General features: G+C 42.0%; 1 protein-coding gene across 1 annotated transcript in view; it reads left to right on the top strand.

The window, feature by feature from the left end:
- Positions 1-22,172, top strand: part of LOC310960971 (shisa family member 6) — a gene marked incomplete at both ends in the record, with an annotated part of 73,962 nt that overhangs the window by 11,997 nt on the left and 39,793 nt on the right. The window lies entirely within an intron of this gene.

Genomic DNA, 22,172 nt, shown 5'->3' with positions numbered 1-22,172 from the left:
CACACACACACACACACACACACACATGCAGCCATTAGTCGGAGGCAGAGTATTCCCATGGGTAACACACTGATCAGTATGCAGCCATGTTGGCCAAGCTCTTGTGATTTATTCCCATCCATTTTGGCTCCACAAATCAGACCTTGCGTGTGAGTGTGTGTGTGTGTGTGTGTGTGTGTGTGTGTGTGTGTGTGTGTGTGTGTGTGTGTGTGTGTGTGTGTGTGTGTGTGGTGCATGCGACCTCGTGGGGGTTGCGAGGCAAACTCCTTTACCTGATACTGTTTTTGAATGTTTAATTGAATGTGTGCCAGAGAGAGAATGCTTGTAATGTTTCACAGTGGCTGACTGCTTAAGTAAAAACCTACATGATTTCCACAGCTGTACATTTTTCCACACTTCCCCTTTTCCTCTGACTTCCTGCTCATCATTAGAATTACAGCAGCTGATGACCTGTCTAAATTAGGGATGTACCGATTTATTGGCTGATATTGACTGACTGATTTTCATTGATTGTTAGGGTTAGGTATCTTTCCCCTTTGAACCGATACCAGTACCTGAAACCATTTTTTGGTACTTTATTCTCTCCGTAATAACAAAAATGTTATTTCAGTTGTAAAAAGGAGTCCAAAGCTTTTTATCCTATTTGAAACATTTAGTTATTTATTTTGAATATTTTACACACTACACAAAATAAACTCCCCTCTTTACCTCCCCCAGTTTTCAAGCCTTTTATTATAAAGGACAGACAGGAAAAGGGATGAGAAAGGGAGGAGGAGACATGCAGCAAAGGGCCACAGGTCGGGATCGAACCCACAGCTGCTGCCTCAAGGACCTTTAGCCTATTTACATGCTCTAACCACTGTTCCACAGGCTGCCCCACCAAGACCACTTTAGCTCGCCATTATATTATATTATATTATATCGCAGCGAGTGTATTCTGCATGGGGTTTTGAAAAGTGTAACCACTTTCAGCTCGCCATTTCCCAGACTCACTGTGACTTGAACATGCTACAGGACGACCTTGTCTCACTCCATGTGTGTATGTCAGAGCTGAGTTGTGCTCTCTGTCAAGCACAATGATTATGTAAAAATACATCATTTGGTACCCAACCCTAGTGCATTGCAGTGGCTGCTGTGTTGCATCGCTGGTTATTGTTGTGTTAAAAGGTTATTAAAAATAAAAAAATAATAATAATTTCCTGAGAAATTAGGATATATTGAAGGTTGTTTGTATGATTGAATGTAATTCAAGGCTGAATTACTTTAACACATTTCAATTATTTCTCTACAATTACGATTTCTTTGTTTCCCTGGCACAAAAGGGGGAATAAATAAAAACAAAAAAGACAAATTGTTGTCTTAAACATGTGTATCGGCTCAGAATTGGGTGCATCCCTAATGTAATAACAGCTCAGATGTAGGTGTTTTGCTTGTCCACCAGCAGAAATAAGCTCTTTTACTGAGTATCACTGCTTTGTTTCCATGTGCACAAAGAACTGCTGGAAGCTTCTCTCCACTTTTATTTCTAATGGAGAACCATAGTATTTGTGTTTGTATGAAATTAGCTGTTTTTTTCCTTGCCTATTTTTCTTTGTTTGTTTTCATCCCCAGAGGCAGCCTATTTCACAATGGTATTCATATGCAGCCAGAAAAAAACCCACCTCTGCTGTTCTGCTCTTAAGCCCCCCCCCCCCCCCCCCATCTCTATCACAGATGATAAATAAGAAAAAAAATAATTAGGTTTTTATGAATCCTGATTCTCTTAAATAGATTTCCCCACTCTGTACAAAGACCATAACAGCAGCAGCACTCCCGCATCCCACATATCTCTTGTCACAACAGCAGCATGGGGTATGGTTTAGCGTTCAGCATCTGTGCAGTGAAATCTGTGTTTTCTTGCAGCAAGTGGCCTTGATTTCTCCGCTACAAAACAAATGAAACGTGACAGATTGAGATCTTGGAACGGTTTGCTGACGCTAAGATTTCTTGCCACAAAAAAAAAAAGTGAAGCATGTGCAAGAGCTTCCATTCTTTAACAGTATTTTTCTTTCCAACATCTCCGTTGGACAACCTTGTGCCCAGAGGCAGGTTTTACTGTGGATTGAGCCCTGAAATCAATGAAACACTGCTCTGAAGTTTGGTTTGGGTGTTGTTGCTGCTTGGTATTATCTTTAGCATTTCACAAGTGTACAATCACTTCAGGGTGGTGGAGGGAAATGAACAGTTTAACCAAGCCTCCCCCGCTCTCTCATAGTCTCTTTGCAAGCACCCTTCACATCCACAAAAGCAGAATGGCTTCAGCTGCATATTACAGCACTTCTCTCCTTGATGGATGGAAGGATATAAATAGATGTATTTAGAATATGCAATGTTCTTGAGAACACACACTAATTTTTGTGTCCAGTTTAATGATTACAATGATTTACAATGACTTCAAATAATCAGTAAATTCCTTGATACATTCATTGAATTGATCCAAAATCTGTGGATGGATTTTAACATCCAAAGAGGCGATCCTGTGGGCTGATGTTAGATGGAGTCATGTTAAGGTTAACATCTATTAAAGCAGGGGTGTCAACCAAGGAAACGAAGCGATCAAATTTTATCAAACTTCCTCAACTGAGCAAAAAAGTTTTGACACTTGCTTGAGGTGAGTTTTGCCTTTGTTGGAAAAGAGTTGATGGGCTAAACGGAATATGGAAATGGCTTTGCTGAATGAACGTAGCGTTAACTCACCAGTGATCAACTGTTTCCTTTGTCGTCCCAGATATTCCTGTAAGGTCTTTTTGCCAATACTAGCTGACATGAAAGAACTATTCATTCACTCATCTTCAACTACTTATCCGGGATCGGGGCAGCAGCTCGCAACTTCCCTTTCCTGGGCCACATTAACCAGCTCTTACTGGGGGATGCTGAGGCGTTCCGGGGTATTTAACTCCTTCACTTTGGGTAAGGACTCATTCCCTACCCGGAGTAAGCAATCCACCGGTTTCCTGCGAGAGCCATGGCCTCAGAATTAGAAGTGCTCATTCTCATTCCAGCCGTTTCACACTCGGCAGCGAACCGATCCAGTGAGCGCTGAAGGTCACTGACCGATGATGCCATCAGGACCACATCATCTGCAAAAAGCAGAGACGAGATCCTTAGCCTACCTAACTGCAACCCCTCCCTACCACGACTACGCCTCGATATACTGTCCATGAAAATCCCGAACAGGATTGGTGACAAAGCGCACCCCTGGCAGAGGCCAACCCCCACCGGGAACGAATCCGACTTACTGCAGAGGATCCGGACACAGCTCTCGCTTTGGGTGTATAGAGATTGGATGGCCCTCAGAAGTGACCCCCTCACCCCATATTCCCGCAGCATCTCCCACAGTATCTCCAGGGGGACCTGGTCATATGCCTTCTCCAGATCCACAAAGCACATGTAGACTGGATGGGCATACTCCAAAGCCCCCTCCAGGATCCTTGCAAGAGTCAAGAGCTCGTCCATTGTTCCACGTCCAGGACAAAATCCGCATTGTCCGGCTAATGCATCTTCATTCTAAAATCTGAGGTTCGACTATAGGACGAATCCTCCTTTCCAGCACCTTGGAGTAGACTTTACCAGGGAGGCCGGGTAGATACCCCTGTAAAAGGCACACACTCTCTGGTCCCCCTTTTTGAATCGGGGAACCACCAACCCGGTTTGCCACTCCCTTGGCACTGTCCCAGACTTCCACAAAATGTTGAAGAGACGTGTCAACCACGTCACGACAGCGGCTCCCCACCCAAAGCTTTCAGCATTTCTGGGCGAATCTCATCAATCCATGGGGCTTTGCCACTGTGGAGTTGTTTGACTACCTCAGTGACTTCTGTCAGATATATTGACAATGATTCCCCATCAGCCTCCAGCTCTGCCTCTACAAAAGAGGGCGTGTTAGTCAGATTAAGGAGTCCCTCAAAGTGCTCCCACCACCGCCCAATTACCGCATCAGCCGGAACACTAGCGTCCTGTCCTTACTGTAAACATCTTGGACGGTTCTCCGTTTCCCCCTCCCGAGGTGTCGAATGGTTTTCCAGAAGCACCTTGGTGCCGCCCCAAAGTCCTTCTCAGTGACTTCTCCAAATTTCTCTGACACCCGCTGCTTTGCCTCTGACACGACCTGTCGGTACCTTGCAACTGCCTCCAGAGTCTTCCGGGTTAACATATCCCAGACTGCTTCTTCAGCCGGACAGCTTCGCTGACCACCGGTGTCTGCCATGTTGTTCTAAGGTTACAGCCCCTTGAGGCCCCTAAGACCTTGAGGACACAGCTCACTGTCACAGCTTCAGCAATGAAAGCTTTGAGCATTGCAATGTTCAAAGAAAGAAATTCCTGAAGATTGATTTTTTCTTTTTCATCGATGGGGTTACAGTATATACACTTGTATACTGTAACCCCATCACTGTTTTCAGTCAGTAACCTCTACTTCTTCTACTCTGTTTACTGGATTACAGTAATGTGAAGCCTAAAGCGCCAACTTCTTACCAAAATACAAACATTATTTAGTTGCAACAAACATAGTTTAGTTGCTACAAACCAGTTGATGGAGACACACCTAATTTCTCTGTTGCTTAAAAGCCACTTGACAGTTGAATGGAAACAGCTCACAGTGTAGGCTGCTGTTCATGCAGCCGCAGGTGGGAATTTTCTCCTTCAGAAAGAAATAAAGTGGACACGCTGTCGAGTTTTCCAAGAAAAAAAATGGACTTGATCCACTCTAACCAGAGTAAATTTCAAAACTGAGGCATATTTTTGTAATTGGATTTATTTATTTATTTTTTTAAATAAAATATTCACTGGTTTTACTGGCCCAGCCCACTTGAGATTTAATTGAGCTGTATGTGGCCCATGAACTAAAATGAGTTTGACACCCCTGAAATAAATAGTCTGGTTAAATCCTACTGAGCTCCATTAAATTTGAAGAGGTTTGCACAGCTTGGTTTGCTCTGGCAGGGAGTAACAACGCTGGAAAAAAGAATGCAAATAGATATTCACCGGTCAATCAGTGAAAAAAATAGTTTCCACATGAGTTTGGAAACATATGTTATCTCCTTCTCCGTGTTGTTTTGTACTATATGTCTTTATTGCCACACTGACAAAATAAGGTTTAAAAGACATGATGTAGTCCTCTGGCTTGGGCAAGCATGCCGTCTCTTACGGTGCTTAATTATACAGGCAGAAAGTGTGTTTGGTTGTTAATTATATGGCAAGCTGTGTGTGTGCTGCAGCAGCGCAGCCCTTGGGGAGGACAGGTGAGGTCAGAGAGTGTTGCTGAGCGTCAGAGCAGCTGGATGCTTCACATCTGTTTGGCGGGGTACAGAACAACCCTGTGCTGAACTCTAAATGAGATCTGCCATGAGCGCTGAGGTGGGTAACTAAAACCCAGCCCCCCACACTGCAGTCAAAGAGTTTCTCATGTAGCATTGTTGTGTACTAACCTTCCCCTCAGCTTACCCTGTGTAATTCTACTTTAGTTAGCGGTGACCTACATTTCCCAGCCTTTCAGCAAGCCTTAGAAAAGGGTCATGAACTTGTTGTGGTCATCTCTAGGGTACACAGAGAAGTTTTGATCTGTGTTGGACCAAAACATTAGTAACTTTTATTAAAAAGTAGGTTTTAAAGTCCCAGTCGGCAACATTTGTTTGATCATATTCACTGAAGCTGACACTATGCTCTGATAGACCAACATAAATCATCCGGTTTTAAAAGAAAAAACGTGCCTCTACGTGCACCTAGAGCTTGTTGTTTGTTTTGCAAAAAATCACAGTGCACAGTTCACAGTTCGTACACACGCCACAGATCCCCCCTCCCTTCTTTCCCATGTTATAACGTTGGGAGGTGCTATCTATGAGTAAGTTAGCCAACCTTCCTCCATATAGTGTATACCCAATGCTGTTTATTGATGAAAGAAGACACAGGCGCGTTCACAGGAATCTGGTGCACGCGCACTGACAAGCAGGTAGAGGGGGAGGAACGTGAGAGTTGTAAACATTTGAAATTTGACTGAGTCGACTCAATCTGCCAGACTTGCCGACTGCAGCTTTAAGTTTTATCTGGTTTTAAAATGGTAGAATGACCATCTCTATAAGACTCATCATGGCCCTTTGTATTATGCCTCATTGCCAAGAGCATACTGTTTGATGGCATGCTGCCTTTGTCTGTCTTTCTTTTGAAGTACCTGACCGTTCAGCTAGCAAAGCATAATACAAACTAAACAAAAAACAACAAAAAAACATTTCTCATACATGTGACAACCAGCCCCACCTGACCTCTAGTCAGAGGTTTTATGCTAACTACCACATGTCTTTCACTAGCAACTGAAAAGTAGACCAAACTGTCATACCTGCCAACATTAGGTTGTGAAAAAGAGGGACAATTTCTTGGTTATTGGCAGATGGCCTACCTTCAACGCCCCCAACCTGACATAACCCGAAACTACAGATGCATAGAATAAATACAGGGATGAGAAAGTAAAATGACTTTTAATTGGTCTTAAATGTATAGCTCACATTAAAGTTTAGGTTGATGATCCATGCTCCAGACAAAGTGAAATGTGCATAGTAATGTGTGAAGGACCTCATGCTGTCCTCCAATCTGATCTGGCAACATGTATCACCCACACAGAAACACACGAGAAACAGCCATTTTATTTGTATATCTATATAAAACTTTGGTTTTAGCAGGAGAAATTACCAGTCGAGGGCACAGCGGGAGAAAGGCAGGTACAAACTGTAAGCTATTAGGTTACCTCTCTCTTTTTAATGTGTTTGACATAACAAAATATAACAAAAACAAAACACCAACATGATAAATGACTGACCCATACATTTTTTTAAATTTCTCCTCACCTCAGTGTTTTCTGTGTCTGCCCTCTACTTTGGCTGTAATAAGCACATGAGACAACCAACCCCGGTCTCCCCTACTGCATCTTAATCTCAAGTGAAAAGTGACAAAACTAAGCTTTTATTGTGAAGCAGCTATAGGAAATGCTATCTACCTCAATAAAATAATGGAGAAGTATTGTCTAAATGTTTAGTAAGAATTGTATCCTAACGAAGAATCAGATTATTCCACAATGCAACATAAAAACAGTGTATAATTGAAGGTTAGCAAGAAAAAACGACCTACTGGCTCACAGGGCCAGCTGTGGCTCAGGTGGTAGAGCGTGTCGTCTACTAATTGGAAGATCAGTGGTTCTCCTCCACATCTCCAAGTGTCCTTGGGCAAGACACTGCTGCGCCATTGGTATGAATTGGCATCTGAATGAATAGAATTAGACCTTGCATGGCAGCCTCTGCCATCACTGTATGAATGTGGCATGTAAAAGCGCCTTGAGTTGTCATCCCTATTTTTGAGGTCTCAAGGTTGGCAAGTATGCTGTATGGAGTCAGGTGTATTGTGAGGGTCGTTGGCCATCTGTTACCTGCAAGGTTTACCTTTGCTCAAAGTGCTTTGAAGAAGCAGTAAAGAGCATCCAGAATTACTGGCTGTTTTTCTGATTTTGGAAATTGATTTCTTTCTTCTGGGGAAAGATTTAATGGCACAAACAAACAGTATCACATTTGTCTGGTACTTGTGTTTTTAAAAATCTCTCCAGCCTAATGTTTTTCCATTGACACTCTTTTAGCAATGCTAAACTTGATTTAGCATGCACAGCTGCTTACCTTGCTCCTGGCCCCTCAGCCATCTGTCCAGATCGATGCACCGCCCCACACATTCCTTCGCTCCTGTGAATTCTGTTGTCCTCTTGTCCAAAATTAGGAGGCAGCAAGGTTGAGGTTTCTGTCAAACTGAGCCAAACTAATGAGAATGTTTACTGATCTGTTGTGTGTGTTTGTTTGTGTGTGTTTGCATGTGTGTGCTGCTGCTGCTGTCAAAAGGGATTGCACTGTTACACTGCCTTGGGTGTAAAAACTACAGTTTGAAGCTTCAGAGTAGCCCGTGATTGTATAAAAGTTCTGTGGGAACATAATCTCAGAAGATAGATAAGAAAGAGCCAGAGCTGTTTGCCGGCGGTGGTGATGCAATGCTACATCACATCATCGCTGGAGCATACACACACTGAAGCCCAATCGCAGGCTTATATTAATTGTTCTTGTCACAGAAGAACTGTGGTGTACTTTTCTATTCACTCACTGTCAGAGAGCTAAACTCTGCGCTGTAAATCACTGTCACATTGTTACACACATTTCTGTGTGTTGAAAAAAGAACATCTCGGATTGAGGATCCTGCCATTGATGATGCTGGATTACAACTCTAACACCTTCCGCCTCAGACAGGAGAGTGGATTGACAGCCGGCATGCAAATTTGATAGTGTATTAAAAATGTGGCTTGCCAGCTGATATTGGTTGAATGCGTTCATTTTAATTATTTTTTCCATATGTCAGTCTTGTTGATATGAAACGCAACCAAGCCACAGCATCCGGAGAAGTGATTACTTCAGACAAAGCCTCCATCCTTGACTTAGCGTGTGCCATACTTCATTACCTTGCTAAGCCCAACTTTTAATTCTGCCCTGTGGAGGAAGTCAAATTGGTTTTCATGGCAAGCAATTATTGTTTTTGGGAATATGATGTGTCTGGAATGGTGGATATGGTGGTATAGCAGCAGAATTAGTGGGGATGTTATCACAGAACTTTTATTTACTGTGCAATTTCAGCACATTAACGAGGCCAGAGCCACTAATTGGTGTGCTCCTTATGTAGCAAGTTGTACCGTAGCACAGTGAAGTAGGAAGAGGCCGTAGGGACTATCAAGGGAAAGGACTTGTGGAAAAAAGGATCTAACAAAGCAAACAGCAATCGTTTGGTTCTGCTGTTGCAGACTAACAGCTGTTTGCCTATAATTTGTCCTTTTTGTTTACCTTTTGTGAAGAACTTGATGACAGGGTATAAAAAGCCCCTCTCTGCATCTCAGTACTTCCGTCTGATTGTGAAACAGTCATCTCCCGTTCCTCCGAATGAATCAGATGCTGTGAAACAACAAGCCCACAGGCAGTATCATCATTTCCAGCCCGTGTAATCAACACTCCAGGCTGATGAGGCAGATGATGAAAACATCCGCCCATGAAAACCTTTGGTGTTGTTGAAGGGACACAAAAGGAAAAACAAGCGCAGACAGGAACTGATTCATACGGTCACCACGGAAAGCTCCAACGCATCATCAAGCCAGAGATGGAGAGTGTAAACTGTGATACAAAACTCACATTTTCCAGCAAATCAAATAATAACAGTCACTCACTTCAATGTTCAGTTTGCCAGCTACTACTGACTCAGTGATGGTTTGTGCATTTAGCCTCTTTACATCCTCTTTAGACAACCCAGTCACTGGAACAAAACGTTGTACTTTTCTGCAAACCACAGACACGTTGAATCTCATAATCACTGTAATCACATAGTCACAGTTTTCAACACAAGTTAATGTTGTGAATTCAAACAAAAACTATCACTTAGGTTTAGGCATCAAAACGACTTGGTTAGGTTAGGGAAAATATTGTGGTTTGGGTTAAATATAATTCAGCTTCACTTTAACATGCGAGGGGACATGAACCGTCTGGTGTCTGGTGTCTGTATGACGCAACGATCCACCCTGGCCTCCGGTTATCAATTAACTCTAATGCAAAGTCATCCGCTGCAATATCAGACGCTCAGAGCAACTGCTCCAGAATTCAGGTGGCGTAGTATAAAGAGTGACAAAGTCCACATAGGGAGGAAGTCAAGGTGATCGATTGGTCAAAGAAACATAGGACTTTGACCCTAGAGACCACTGTTTATGTCCCATGTGAAACCAAAAGTTGATGACTTATTTATGTTGACTTCTGAATTTAAGTTTAAAGTATGTGGAGCATCACAGTTTGACGCCTAGGGCTGTCAGGAGCATTAAAAAGTGATGCCAAGGGGTCCTGACCAAGCATCAATATGTGACGAGTTGGGAATGAGAACTGGTTGGGTCATTTACAGAGAAATGCACTGCAGCCTGGCTGATTGTGAAAGTTGTTGAGTCTCAAACACTCTTGTGTGTAACTGTTTATGACAAAGACTTCGGTCTGACCTCCACAGTCTGTATTTGAAAACATTATTTACTAGCAAATGATTATCAATGAACAATCCATGCATTCTTGCATTGTAATCACTAAAAATGCATCATTTAATTAAACATAGTGACACCTATGGAATTGTATAAGTGGTTATTTGGCTAGGAGTGTTTTTAGACCGAACACAAGAATTCAATGAAGATAAATTAAAGTGAAGCAATGGCTTGTAGATTCTGGTCTTCTTTTCCATTTTCCAAGTGACTGTTGGAAGAGTTGATGACAGCACAGGCAGGTGAAAGCCATTTATTAATACTGGGCTGAATTTGGTTGAAAATACTTTAAAGATTATCACCTTTATCCAACAGATTTCCAGTGATTTTTTTTTTCAACATGTAACAAGTTCTACAGGATCCTGAGAAAGCAAAAATCCTTTTGTGAAATACAGCTTGTTTAGTTCTGCCAATAGAGATGAAAACTATGATGTGTAATCACCACTTCTCCCTATCAGCATTGTAACAAAGAGAGGTTATGTTAGCATGAATATCCATGAGGAGTGCAATGTCACATTCTGTAGTCTGTTTCCAATCTGGGAACCCATCGGCTATCAGTCTCACGGCGTTCAGAGTCTGTTCATAGAGATTAGTCTGTTTCTGCTGAGGATTGCATTTGATTTTATTAAAGGAAAAGAGCATTGCGTTGTACCGTGTTGAAAATTAATATTGGTGTTTATGTTTTTACTTTTAGAGTAGAGCTGGGTGGTAATTCAGTATGATAATTTATCATCTTTTAATGGAATTGTATGGTGATGAATTCCTATGATGATATTGTGATACACAATTACACTATCTAAATTGATAATAACAAGCACATACTAATTTAAATGACTGAAAATCACACTTTACATTATCAAACAGTTCAATGCGATCAACAAACAGGACTTAAAATGGAAACCTTCCAGTAACACGCTAGAGCCTCATTTTAGCCACCTACTCTAGTCTGAACAACACAGGGATTGTTTTCAAATGTGCTACATGCTAAATTTGATTTGACTCACTCTCTGGTTCGATCAGCACTATCCGATGATGATGTAGCCTCTGGGGGCAAAGGCTAATATTCCAGGCTTTTCAGTGCAGCCAGCGAATATCCGTCCAAGACTTCCTCTTTCGAGTGGCGTTCATTGTTTACGGTTTGATTAGCAACTTGAGACGGGAGGATGGAGTTGGAACTGACAGATGAGGTGTATATAAACAGATGGCTTCATATAAATGCAGATAAATAATAACAAAAAGCGACTGAAAAGCTAAATTGTTGTCAGATGAAAGCTGATCCACACTGGACTGTTTACCTGCATGCTACCAAAGCATGCTCAAATGTGATCGTTTGGTAAGAATACATGAAATTAAAGTGAGTTGTGTTTTCCAACAGCAGTGTGAAGGATTTTCTTCATTCATTTATTCAGCATATTGTTCCACTTGTGCATGCCTAAACCCAAGAAGTGTGCTTATGGGAAGACCCCAGTGTAGTTGAATCCAACTATTGTCTTCATCTGATTACTCTATATTTGTTAAAAAATACAATATATTTGACCATATCGCCCAACCCTAGGTGAGAGTTGCTCTCCAACCAAAAATTCCTTTTCTTCCCTCACTGACAGAACTTCCTCTTTAAACATGTTGAAAGCAGGTCCCACTTCAGGGAGCAATCTGTGCCCTCAAATCAGTTTTGGTGGATGAAAACCTGGCCAGGCTGCTCACTTTTTGCTCGGTGGCTACCTTTGATTGACAGAGCGCTCCTATCGGGCACAAGTATACTTGCTCATACAAATTGATGGTCAGGTACAGGGGAGGTGGCACGGCTGACCTGCTAGCTAAGCACTCTGCGGAATAACCAATAAGAAAGGTTTAATAAGGTCCTGGAGAGCTGGGCTGGGGCAGTGGCACTCATTAGTGGAAAGTGAGATCAAGACAGATTTCTCTTGCACACAACACAGAGAGATGGCCGGACATCTCCATCCGTGTGCCCGGTCACTGGAGCTTCCTCTACTGAATATGCAGGCGATGTGAGGATAAGGACAGAGGTGAGAAATTGTACGAAAAGCAAAAAAGGAGCTTTTTTTTTTTTTTTTACTGGTAAACATACTGTCTGCTCAGTTAGAGGTTAACAGGGTGTTGGTAGATGAGGTTTATCATTCACTTAAAGCTGCAGCGGGAGCAGAGAAGAGTGGAAAATAAATTGGCTGGTAAAGAGTGACTTGCTGGCACTTAATTGCTGTTTGCTTCACCCTCATTTACAGAACTCAGTAGCAGTCCTTGGTGTCTTTTGGCTGAGGACTGAATCAAAAACTCTCTCTGGGTATTAAAAAACAAACACATGTGACAAACACTTTAGAGCAATTTCCAAAATACCACCAGAACTCAAATACGTTGAGGTCAGTGAATGACAAGCCACCCTACAATTCCTGACAAGACTCTCGGGTATCCTGAGAAACAATAGCACCTCCAGATACACTGCAGTCAATTACAGTGATGTGAGATGCGGGGGCAGACGGAGAAAATGACAGTTGGGAGACAGCTCTCTTATCATTGTCCTTCTGTTGTGGCCACTTTGAAACAAGTGGAGCTATTTGTCTGGTAGTGAGGTATGCTGGAGGGAAGAGAAGGAAGGCTTTTATCTCGCAGAGAGACGAAGAAAGGAATATGCAAGAAATGTAGCACAGACTAAAAAGCTAGAGCTAAACAAGAAAAGGGATTTTTTGAGAGAGCAGGAGAGTTGTGTTTTTGAGAGAGTTTGTCAGGTAAAATGGCAGGAGAGGAGATAGAGAGTCCTTGCAGGCAGGTAGCTGGGGACAACGGGCTGACAAGGCTGCTGTGATGTTTGCTTGGGCACGAAAGCACACCCCTAATGTGCAGCATCAATCAAGATGCTGCCCACCGCACAGCATGGCAACTTTTATCGCCGCTCATTAAAGTAAGTGCAGATATTTTATGCATCAGTTGGAATGCAAGGACTTTTTCATGCTAATTTCCCTCCTTTAGATTCGTTATTCATCATCTTTGATCAACGGGGTCTTGTACACAAATAAAGTGGAGTGGAGTCTGTGCGCCTGATGAATCTGGAATCCACCATGTGCTGAAATCATCACATCTGTGGATTGCGACTGCTGCTTAAGTTAATTTAGCAAGCTCAGGAGTTTCGTGTATTTTTAATGAAACTGTATAATATATTTAAGCCTCCTCCAGTTGTTGAACAAGACTTTTCTTTTCAGTCATATTAAGGTAGTAAACACTGACTCCTTTTTACAAGGGAGTATTTATCATCCTTTAAGGCAGGGATGAACATAGCCGCAAGACATTTTTTTGCAGCGTGTCCAGCAACGGTGGCACTAGCACCCAAGTGCAAATATTAAGGTTAATAATCAAACAAAGTCCTATTTTCTGGAAGACCGAAGCTCTCTGATAATGTATCAATAATCAAGGAATTATGGTGTTACCTCAGATCCACACTGAAACAAAAAGTCCTTGATTTGAACACTATATTGTGTTCTTGTACTATGTAGTAGCCTAACTACACAACCTGGCCCGAGGCAACAAAGAGAAAAGCTCTTTATTTGATATATTATCAAATTCTCAAAAACCTATCAAATATATATTTTTAGAGGTACATACACATACAGTATTTTTATTGTTATGTTGTTATGTTTTATTGTTATATTTTTATGTTATGTCTATTTAAACTAACCTGACTCCGCCAGATGGATTGAGTCGCATGATTCTTATTTGCTCAGCATATCCATTTGGGAACTCTCGTTTGGAGATCTTTTGGGAAGGGGCGAAAATACTGGTCACTGATTGGATAAACCATTTATCACCAAAATACGGGCCAAATCAACCAATCAGATCAACGAAGCATATGATGTACTAACAGCGTCGAGGCAAAGCTCAGAAAGTAAACAACATGTCGGTAAAGGATATTTCCCGTTTGTAACGTGAATTTAGGGATAAAAGGCTCAATTTCAGGAGCCCGGTCCATATTCAACAGAAGGATCACAGAGAAAAAAAACATTTTGTTTAAATCGAACAGTCACTTCTCGTTTCGTCACACTCAAAACCAACGCTGATTGGACATTCTCTTGGCAAACTTTTCTCGGCTGCACATTACCAGACTGATCTGCGAGTAAAATAAAATGGAGCTTGCGAGATCAGGATGGCCTCATAAGGCTATATTTAAACATGCAAAACAGTTAAATGAATCTTAGCTTCCACTCAAACCATGCGGCAACCTCACTTGTCTTCCTAAAAGGGCAACAGTATGCAGTACAGTTCGAGTCTAAGCCTAATCCTCACTGGCTGTTTTTTTGGCCAAGGAGTCCATCTGTGCCCGGTGGTCAGAGAAATCACTCTGATTGGCAGCTCAGTCAGAAGAGGCTAAAGTCAAGAGGCTGTGAGATGGAAAACATACTTGTTATATCAGGTAAGATTATTATTATGAGCCATTGAGCTCTTCATCAAAAACTGTTCAGAACTGTTATTGTTCAGTTACACATATCAGATTGTGTCTTAACTGGCTTGACGGTCTTCTGGTTTCCCTTTATGAATAATGAATACAGACTCCTGCTGCCTGCTCGTATGGAGAGTTATTATCTATCACGCAGGCGCAGAATGTATATGCAAGTTGGCTGTCTTGCTGTGTTCAATTAACACTTTTTGGGCAACAACAGGCAACGCTACAGTCAGCCTTCGTCGCCGCTAGCTCTTTGAAGTCGGCCTGGTGCGTCCCTGCTTTTAAAGTGGAGAACAAACAGCGTGTGGAAATCAAAGTTTCTGTTCTTCAACGCTTCCCCTGGGAGCAATTCCCTGATGAAAAGAACATTATGTCCACACTTTCTTTGCACCCTGCTATCTTCACTCCAGGTCCATCCAACACTGATAAGATAACTTAAAATGCCAATGGTCAGCTCTGAGATAGAATGAACTTGTGAACTTTGCCCTGAATATCCTTCCCTGTGGACCATTTTGCCTCCCTTGTGAACATGTTAGCAGATAAAAGGAGGTTAGCATGAGAAGTTGAATTGTGTTTTGGTTCTGGTCCCAGCCTTTGAAATCTAAGCTTCTCCACACTGGACCCCCCTCCCCCCCTTCGGCTGTGATGCCGTTTCTGCTTTACAGCATACGCAATGGGAATTGAACCCAATGTTTAGTTTTAATTGATTTTTTTATGACCAAACGTGAGCAGTGAACACCCTCTCTGATTAGAGACACGGTCGCAGATCTGAGAGCTGCTAATCCACTGCTAAAAGGAAAGTGCCGAGCCTTTGAATCAAACAGCCTTTTTCTTCCAACCTTTCCTATTTAAGCTGCTTCTCAGTCCAGGCAACATTTATTGAATTACACGGTGGCAGTTATTTGGAATTCTGTTTTCTCCGAGTAGCTCTCACCTGGTAGTTAGCTTTTGTCGCTCCCCACCAGCTGAGACTCCAACTTAACAAGCATAAAGGCGGGTAAGCCGGGAACAAGAGGGATAGAGTGTTAAGTGCAAAACAGCAGAGCGCTCCACAGCCAGGTTTACCAAATCTTTGGCGAGAGAAGCCCCAGAAATAGCTGGCTCAAGCTGTTTAACATATTGAACAGTCTGACATTGTGTATTGGACTGCCATGTCCTTCACAGAGTTGCTTTGAATGATACAACCGACATTATAAATAGTCACGCTGAGGGCGTTTTGAGGATCATTCTCCTTGTTTTAGAAAGGCCTGGTAAAAGGTTGATCTTGGCTTTGCCACGCCGACCTCAAGCAGCTTTATACCCACCGCCCTGCGAGGCAAACTGCCGCTCTCATCTGTAATCTATTATTCATAACTAAGAGGCAGAGACGAAGACTGGGAAAAGCAGATAACTTGGTCGCTTTTTTCTCCATCCATCCCCACCACTGTATTACTATTATCCAGAGGCCATTGTGTGGGAAAACAAATGGAATGATTGTCTTTTGTTGTACAGGAGGGAAATTTTGTACTCTGTGCAGAATTTGAATGTAGACTTGCTATTCAGAGCACACGAGCTATGACTGCCAGTTGCATTGTGCAAATAATGATGCATGGGAGGGATCAGATTAAAATGTATGCTCTGGGTTGGGGTCCAGCTCAAAATCTATTTCCAGCAGTTTTAAATTTGAAAAAAGCAAAAGGGAGTGTATGTTTTGGGGTTTGGTGTTAATTTGATACGTCAGTCTTTCTTGTTGTTTGATCGATCTGGCCAAATCTTAGTTTGTACGAGTCTGTCGGGGCAGAGGTAGTGTTTTGAATGTTGACGCCATCTCTTCAGTTAAGACATGCCCATTTTAAAAGCTTTTTAGAAATCTATCTAGAGGTACCCTTACCTAAACCATTACCTAAACCATTCTATAACCACAACCCAGCCTAAACACTACTCTTAGCTGTAGCAATCTCAGAACCCATCACCTATCTGACACTTTACCCCCTCTGGTGGCAACAGTTAATATTTCAGATTTTCTAGTGTAGCCACCGGATATCCGGACCAAGGCTTCCTCTTCCAGCGGCCTTCATTGTTTATGGTCTGATTAGCAAACAACTTAACAAAAGCTAATGAAGAGCTAAATCGTCGTCACACAATAGCCCATGGGTTCCATGATTGCTCTCCACATGGACTGTTTACCTACATGCAACCAAAGCCTGCTTAAACGTGATTGGTCAACACTATACGGACTACAAACTTGCAGTACCCAAATCTTGTCCTGTGGCCTACAGATTATATATTCACACACATAATCGGTTTATAAAGATTATGGCTGTGGTACTTTACTTTGTGGGTCTTTTTGTCCATGCCATGTGAGTTATATAAGTACACATCCCCCTATTACACATGCAAAGACACAGAATCTCTCCTTCATATGCAAAGAGCAACAGCCATGATTAGAAGCCCTGGTCTTATTGTGGGGGCTGATAAATGTCTCCTGTTGCTGTGATAATTAGTAATCATTATCAATTTACAGTGGACAATTGTTAACTAAGCACCTAAAAAAATTCACAGATGATAAACCATTACGAGACACTTTTTGCTTGTTTCTCTTAGTAAATTAATGCCGTGATAACACACTTCGCTGAACTGGGACGCCCAGAGCTTTAAAAGTACCTTTTTTATTATCTCTGCCATATGTTTAACTACAAGCTCGGTCTCTCTGCCTCTTCATAAAGCAGGTGGTGTTTTCCTGGGCGTCCATTTCACACTTTTGTTCACGCTACACAAAAGCTGGGAGGACAAGGGATCAACACCTTATCATTAGACTCCAATTTTGAAAAATCACAAGAAACACGAGAGACCGGGCATGCTGAGAGGAGCTGTTGGGCTGATAAAGCCAGTCCGTGAGCTGTTGGTGAAGAGAGAAATCAGAGCTATGCCTACATCTCTCTCAGCTTTCAATGACTCCATTCCCCCACCACACATTACGCCACAGCGTTCCCACCAGAGTGCCAAATTGCCTCCACATTGTCACCTGTGCAGGTTGTGTGAAGTTTTCACATGGTGGGGCGCTTGAGTTATGGCTGACTGCGGCTACAGATATTCAATCTATCCGCCCAGACTTGAGGTAATAGACAGTGGGGGCTGAGGTATTATAATTGAAAGGCCCCTTCAATAGCGATAAATAATGAAGTTTCCCTAGGGGCCATTAGAGGTTGGGGAAGGGAGTGTGTCGGGTGAAGGGAGGTGTTCTCATATATATCGAGCCAGCCTGTTAACCCCACACTGAGTGAGGCATGGAGGGAATATGATACAGGTGTGAAAACACAGGAGGGGGAGTCGCTCACACTGCTTCATTATGAGTCAACCGGAACAAGTCTATGCATGACTAACTGTTGTATTAGCTGAGGGACTATTTACTGACAATTTATTTTCAGTTATTAGTAGACACTAAAGGACCTTACCAGTGGTGTTTGTAAGTTATAGCCCATGAACTACAACATATATATACTTCACTACTTTTCAACACATTGTTACATGTAGATAGTTAGATAGTTGTCAACAGTGTGTTTCCATTCAGTAATACTGTTTTATGTCCACCGTAATAGATTACACAGGTCAAGTTAAAAGCCTGAATATGGATTTTCATACAGAAGTTATAGGACTTCAATTGCTGCCTGGAATGGTAGCAATTGGATTCGATCCATTATCTGTCAGTTTGACCAGACTGATTAACTTTTGCTTCAGTTGTGTAATCACAAGCTGTTTTTATGTACAAACTCTAGGCAATGTCTTGAGAATCAGGTCTGGACAATGTCTGGAGGTTCTATTAAACACATGCAGCACACAACAGGAGACTGTCTGTGTCAAATGGAAATACTCTGGTTTGGGCGAGGGATGGCGTGTGGGTAGAATGTGCATGATGCGGGACATGACGCAGACTATAACGCGTTGACGGAGCCAGTTCGTAATTTGATCATAAACGACTCAGTCTCTCAGTCTTCATTGTATATGTCTGATGATTTCATCAACAAGTTTCTCTTCGTCTCTTCAGTTTGACATTTTCATTGCTGTAAATCACCTTTCTTCTTTACTGTCTGAGGTATGTTTCATTCCGGTAACTACGAGAAACGTCATTATCATCATCATCATCATCATCATTATCGTCCTCGTCACTCTCTGTGGATACACCGGAGAATGAGCGGCTGTATTCACACTGGGACTAGCTCGGAATGAAACGGTCTTTGTACTAGGGAGCTGGGAGGGTAAACTCCAGTCCAGTCCAACTGAGTCCGACAGCTGGATAATTTCAGGTTTTCGGTGCATGAGTGAAAAAAGCTACACTGAACTGCATTACATTAGTCAGTTATATTATCATTTTTAGGTATATTCATACTAGAAATTAATAGAGGCTAAGTACTTCCATATAAAACACTCTACACACTGTATAAGTATACCTTATTTGTAGTTAGCTCAAATGTGCCCATCCTATCTATACTCTGTTGGGTAGTCTGTGGTACGCATGAGGTGTATTCATTTTTTAGGTTTTACAGACATTTTTTTAGCTGTTGTCAGTGAGAAACCATAACAACATGATGGCTGAGCTCTTTAGATTTATTCAAATATAAACAGAATTGCTGGCTGCTTTGATGTTTAATAAAAAGGTAAATATCTAACTGTAGCCTGGATGCAGCGCAATACTTTGTGGCAGAGGAGGAACATAATCAAGATGCAATCAACTTTTCTTTTCCCCAGACTATGCACATTCCTACCATGCCACTCACATGCCACTGCCTATACTGTAGTGTATGCACATAGTAATTGGCACACCCTCAAAGCGCTTTCAAATCAGGCAAAATTAGCAGCATGCTGCAGCTTCTGACAGATATGAGCTTTTCAATCCTCTTCCCAACTGAGTGGAGGAGTTTTCTATGTCTTAATTACCTCACATTTGGCACAGTATTCTGCAGAGCTAGTGGGAGCTGCGGGGAGTTAGGGACTCAGCTGAGACACTCAGACAGCGGTTGGTGACAGAAGCCAGGGGAGGATGCAGTGGAGAAAAGGCTCCAGCTAGCATGGCTGGGATGACAGCAGCAGTGGCAGAGGGGGCCGGATATCCCAGAGGAAGAGCAGAAGAAAGAGGAAGAACTAGCTCAAGGGAGAATTCCCCTCAGGCACATATGGCAGAATTGAAATATCCATATGCCAGCGCAAAAACAGAAGATATTCAGTGTGTCGATGCTCTCAGTCTCTTGCTGCTTTTTCCTTTGGAGATATTGTGAACTGGCTGCTCTGTTTTTATTTTGCATACAACTCCAAACCCCGCAGGGAATTCTGACAGTAGAGGCAAGACGGGGATGTTGCAGAAGCACTAGACTGGGAGTACAATGTCATGGTCAGTGTGTGGAGCTGAAAATATTATTTTTTATCTCAAAGCTGCACAGAAACAAAAAGTCTATTTTTTGCTAAAAAATTCAATATAGCTTATACACATTTACTTATGTGGTCAAAATTATAATTATCAAAAAGGAGACATTTATACTTCAGTTATTTTTCATCAGTAACAGCAACTCCTACAGAGTTTTTTGTATTTCATTCGTACAATTTTATGATGTAGGAAATTTAGTCAAATGTCAAAGTACACTTTATTCAATTCTAATATATGTACAGTACATAATATATATATAAATTCTTTCAGACCAGTGTTAACCAGTATAGAAAAACACAACACAACAATGGTTTAATTAATAATTATATATGAATCGTATAAATATCCGGTAGACGAGGGGCTGATGTTAATTTAAGCACTCCGTACGTGACTGACTATGTACGATCACAGAAATACTGTGAGATTTCATTATTACACTAACTTAAAGAAGCAGCATGTGCAAAAAGTTGCATGTGGCATCCTGTTTCTACTAAACAATTTCCCCCTGGGATTATTAAAGTATTTCTGATTCTTATTCTGACATCCTTCTGTGTCTCATGCTGGACAATAGCCCCTTCCACACAGAGATTCCACAACAGCGCCGCAATGAAGGTACACCGCAACGCCAGCTGTGTTTATTCGCACAGGACTAAGCAGTAGTGTAATGCTGCCCCAGGGTGTGGGTGTGCCCAGAGGCGCAACAGATCCGTCCAGAAAAGGAGGAATCAAGGAAATTATAGTGGGGATCAGCGGTAACATTAGCAAGCTTTAGCTTCCCCCCTCCAGGTGGAATACAGCTGGTTGCTAATGACAGCTTGATGGCACTGTGTAGACTTGCTGAAGGGTAAAATGTTTTATATTGTTTGTATGCTTTACAGCATGCCATCATCACACCACCAAAGTTCACATTGTGTTACCTATAGCAACACCAGCTTCTGGTAAGTGGTTAACTGGTGCCATGGGAAATGCCCACATAGAGGTTTTAGGCTTATTACTGTCTTGCTCTGAGCTGAACACTACGTAGCTGAATGTATGCAGCAAAAGCTCAAACACGTTCTCAACCGGGTCAGCAACCCCCCTACACACTATCCAGCTCCCTTACGGCCCCCAATCTATTAAAATGTAGGTTAATTGTGTTCCCTGAATATGAATGGTGATAATTATTCTGTTATATCATTAAAAAAAGCAAGTCACTGAATGCCAAATAACAGATTTAATTAAATTGGACAGTTGGAATAGCATTAGTTTTCCAGGGAGCAAAAAGGCCATGTTTATAGAACATTTTAGTCATATTAAAGTGATAAACAAATGTAACAGTCAGAAATTTGACAATCAAACTGTAATTAGGTGTCATTATTGATCACAAACAGCAGCCAATTAGAAAGCAAACACTTAGATGGCAAGCGTTTTTATTCATTGTTCCAACGGAAAATAAGAGCAACTTATTGAGGGAAAAGTCTGAGGCCACTGGGGAAGAAGCAGAGGGGTATGTACGCTATCTATGTGAAATGATATGATCAGATTTTTCACAATGTTTGATAGATAACTGCATCATTAAAAATGTTTCATAGGAAAACAAGGCAGGGAACTAACGATTATGTATAATACTAACAACCACAGGATACTGATAGCCTATGATGAACAAGCATAAGAATAAAACCCTTAAGCTGCATCACAATCTTTGGGCCAACATTTCTCAAAGGAAGAAAACTGAACGGTTTAAATCATTTATTGTACTGCTATATAAATGTGGTACATGCCACTTTGAAGATGCATCAGCTTGGATTCTGTCATCATCGGTTTGCTCTTCCAGCGAGGATTCTAGTGGGCATCTCTCCAGAAACCCAGGCTGAGCTCTGTCATGGGTGATCCAGATGATTAAATAATTAGACCTGCAGCGGTCTGGGGGAGAGCGTCAAATAACATAACCCAGTTCATAGCCTAGGCCCACAGGGGGTTAAATGTAATGAAAACCTGGCTAGTAAGTGCAGAGTAGGCTAATCGAAGTTCCACTATAGGCTGTGGTCATGCATAAACGATCTAACAAAGAGCGGGGAGAGCTGATTGTACAGACCACTGACCTAAAGATGAAGCTTCTGGCTATGCCAACAATAGTGAAGTGGGTGCAGCCGCAATCCCTCAGTCGAGTCCCCTTCTCTCTGTTCATAAAGCACTGTTGCTCGCAGTTTTCAAACATTCCCCACGCAAAAGTA

The sequence above is a fragment of the Echiichthys vipera genome (assembly GCF_963691815.1).
Source record: "Echiichthys vipera genome assembly, chromosome: 18".
In the NCBI taxonomy this organism is placed as follows: domain Eukaryota; kingdom Metazoa; phylum Chordata; class Actinopteri; order Perciformes; family Trachinidae; genus Echiichthys; species Echiichthys vipera.
Note: the sequence above shows the minus strand (reverse complement) of the source record. Positions and strands in the feature narration are given on the sequence as shown.